Source organism: Phytophthora infestans, genomic scaffold (genome assembly GCF_000142945.1).
Source record: "Phytophthora infestans T30-4 supercont1.85 genomic scaffold, whole genome shotgun sequence".
In the NCBI taxonomy this organism is placed as follows: Eukaryota; Oomycota; class Peronosporomycetes; order Peronosporales; family Peronosporaceae; genus Phytophthora; species Phytophthora infestans.
The window spans coordinates 39,677-43,000 of NW_003303674.1; the positions used below are offsets into that span (position 1 = coordinate 39,677).

Sequence of the window (3,324 nt, forward strand, 5' to 3'; positions counted from 1 at the left end):
CCCACTCTTAGTTGGTGGAGTGATTTGTCTGGTTAATTCCGTTAACGAACGAGACCTCCGCGTGCTAAATAGTTCCGCTTACCATTTTTGGTAGGTTTGTGGACTTCTTAGAGGGACTTTTGGGTAATCAAACCAAAGGAAGTTGGAGGCAATAACAGGTCTGTGATGCCCTTAGATGTTCTGGGCCGCACGCGCGCTACACTGATGCGTTCAACGAGTATACAACCTTGATCGATAGGTCTGGGTAATCTTGTGAATGCGCATCGTGCTAGGGATAGACTGTTGCAATTTTCAGTCTTGAACGAGGAATTCCTAGTAAACGCAAGTCATCAGCTTGCATTGATTACGTCCCTGCCCTTTGTACACACCGCCCGTCGCACCTACCGATTGAATGACTCGGTGAAAAATTGGGACCGTGAGTCTGTTTGCTTTATTGCGAGTGGATTGATGGGAACTTTTTTAAACCTCGCCATTTAGAGGAAGGTGAAGTCGTAACAAGGTTTCCGTAGGTGAACCTGCGGAAGGATCATTACCACACCTAAAAACTTTCCACGTGAACCGTTTCAACCCAATAGTTGGGGGTCTTACTTGGCGGCGGCTGCTGGCTTTATTGCTGGCGGCTACTGCTGGGCGAGCCCTATCAAAAGGCGAGCGTTTGGACTTCGGTCTGAGCTAGTAGCTTTTTTATTTTAAACCCTTTACTTAATACTGATTATACTGTGGGGACGAAAGTCTCTGCTTTTAACTAGATAGCAACTTTCAGCAGTGGGATGTCTAGGCTCGCACATCGATGAAGAACGCTGCGAACTGCGATACGTAATGCGAATTGCAGGGATTCAGTGAGTCATCGAAATTTTGAACGCATATTGCACTTCCGGGTTAGTCCTGGAAGTATGCCTGTATCAGTGTCCGTACAACAAACTTGGCTTTCTTCCTTCCGTGTAGTCGGTGGAGGAGATGCCAGATGTGAAGTGTCTTGCGGTTGGTTTTCGGACCGACTGCGAGTCCTTTTAAATGTACTAAACTGTACTTCTCTTTGCTCCAAAAGTGGTGGCATTGCTGGTTGTGGACGCTGCTATTGTAGCGAGTTGGCGACCGGTTTGTCTGCTGCGGCGTTAATGGAGAAATGCTCGATTCGTGGTATGGTTGGCTTCGGCTGAACAATGCGCTTATTGGGTGATTTTCCTGCTGTGGCGTGATGGACTGGTGAACCATGGCTCTTTAGCTTGGCATTTGAATCGGCTTTGCTGTTGCGAAGTAGAGTGGCGGCTTCGGCTGCCGAGGGTCGATCCATTTGGGAAATGTTGTGTACTTCGGTATGCATCTCAATTGGACCTGATATCAGGCAAGATTACCCGCTGAACTTAAGCATATTAATAAGCGGAGGAAAAGAAACTAACAAGGATTCCCCTAGTAACGGCGAGTGAAGCGGGAAGAGCTCAAGCTTAAAATCTCCGTGCAAGTTTTGCGCGGCGAATTGTAGTCTATAGAGGCGTGATCAGTGTGGGCGCTTGGGGCAAGTTCCTTGGAAGAGGACAGCATGGAGGGTGATACTCCCGTTCATCCCTGAGTTGCTCGTGCGTACGATCCGTTTTCTTTGAGTCGCGTTGTTTGGGAATGCAGCGCAAAGTAGGTGGTAAATTCCATCTAAAGCTAAATATTGGTGCGAGACCGATAGCGAACAAGTACCGTGAGGGAAAGATGAAAAGAACTTTGAAAAGAGAGTTAAAGAGTACCTGAAACTGCTGAAAGGGAACCGAATCGTTTCCAGTGTCTATAATCCGTGGTATATTTCATTGGCGAGTGTGTGCGTGCGTGTGCTGTGGCAGCGGCTTTTTTGGCTGCGCTCGGCGTGTGTGCTGTGTGTGCTTGCTGGTGCCCTGTGCTGCGGTGGGACGTCAAGGTCAGTTCGTATGCTGCGGGAAATGGCCGCCGAGGAGGTAGGGCTTACGCTTGCGTTTGTCTGTTATATCTTGGTGGACGAGTAGTCGCGGTTGGGACTGAGGTGCCTACAACGTGTTTTTGAGTGGGCCTGTGTCTCTGTGTGCGCCGTGTGCGGATAGCTTTGCTATGCGTGTGTGGGTTGTGTGTGGATTGATGTGGGTTTTAACTTGTTGCCGTTCGGGACGTTGACGAAATGGAGCGATTTGACCCGTCTTGAAACACGGACCAAGGAGTCTAACATGTGTGCAAGTGTTAGGGTGTGGAAACCCCAGCGCGAAATGAAAGTGAAGGGCAGCGTAAGTTGTCTGAGGTAGGAAATGCTGCGGGCTTCGGTCTGCGGTGTGGCACTATCGACCGATCATGAACCTTCGTGGTGAAAGATTTGAGTTTGAGCACATATGTTGGTACCCGAAAGATGGTGAACTATGCCTGAGTAGGGTGAAGCCAGGGGAAACTCTGGTGGAAGCTCGTAGCGATTCTGACGTGCAAATCGATCGTCAAACTTGGGTATAGGGGCGAAAGACTAATCGAACCATCTAGTAGCTGGTTCCCTTCCGAAATTTCCCTCAGGATAGCAGCAACTTATTTACGATAGTTTTTATGAGGTAAAGCGAATGATTAGAGGATTCGGGGAAGAAACTTCCTCGACCTATTCTCAAACTTTAAATCTGTAAGACCTGCAGGTTTCTTAATTGAACTTGTGGATGTGAATATCAAGTTGCTAGTGGGCCATACGGGGTAAGCTCGTCTGGCGATGCGGGATGAACCGAACGCAAAGTTAAAGTGCCAAAATGCTCGCTCACCTAGATACCATAAAAGGTGTTGGTTCATTTAGACAGCAGGACGGTGGCCATGGAAGTCGGAATCCGCTAAGGAGTGTGTAACAACTCACCTGCCGAATGAACTAGCCCTGAAAATGGATGGCGCTAAAGCGGGCTACTTATACTTTGCCGTTAGCGCGATAGCATTTATAATGTACGCGTTAATGAGTAGGAGGGCGTGAAGGTCGTGAAGAAGCTCGTGGCGTGAGCCTGAGTGAAACGGCCTTTAGTGCAGATCTTGGTGGTAGTAGCAAATATTCAAATGCGAACTTTGAAGACTGAAGTGGAGAAAGGTTCCGTGTGATCAGTAATTGGACACGGGTGAGTCGATCCTAAGAGATAGGATAATTCCGTTTGAAAGCTGGGCTGTTTGAGGCGTGGGGTTCGTCCTTGCGTTTTGTATGCAGCCTCGTGTATCGAAAGGGAATCAGGTTAATATTCCTGAACCGAGACGTGGATAATATGTGGTAACACAACCGACCCAGGAGACGCTAGCGTGTGCCCAGGGAAGAGTTCTCTTGTTCTTTTTAACAAGCATATCCTACCTTGGAAACGGATT

At 48.3% G+C, this 3,324-nt stretch overlaps 3 non-coding genes across 3 annotated transcripts; all 3 read left to right on the forward strand.

Moving 5' to 3' along the window:
- Positions 1-5: 5 nt before the first annotated feature.
- On the forward strand, positions 6-532 carry PITG_33428 (the record flags this gene model as incomplete). The annotated part of the gene is made up of 1 exon (XR_009934822.1): positions 6-532. It is a non-coding gene; the product is annotated as an 18S ribosomal RNA (ribosomal RNA).
- Positions 533-754: 222 nt separating this feature from the next.
- Positions 755-911, forward strand: PITG_33429. Its single transcript, XR_009934823.1, has one exon. It is a non-coding gene; the product is annotated as a 5.8S ribosomal RNA (ribosomal RNA).
- Positions 912-1,217: 306 nt separating this feature from the next.
- PITG_33430 lies at positions 1,218-3,324 on the forward strand (the record flags this gene model as incomplete). The annotated part of the gene is made up of 1 exon (XR_009934824.1): positions 1,218-3,324. It is a non-coding gene; the product is annotated as a 28S ribosomal RNA (ribosomal RNA).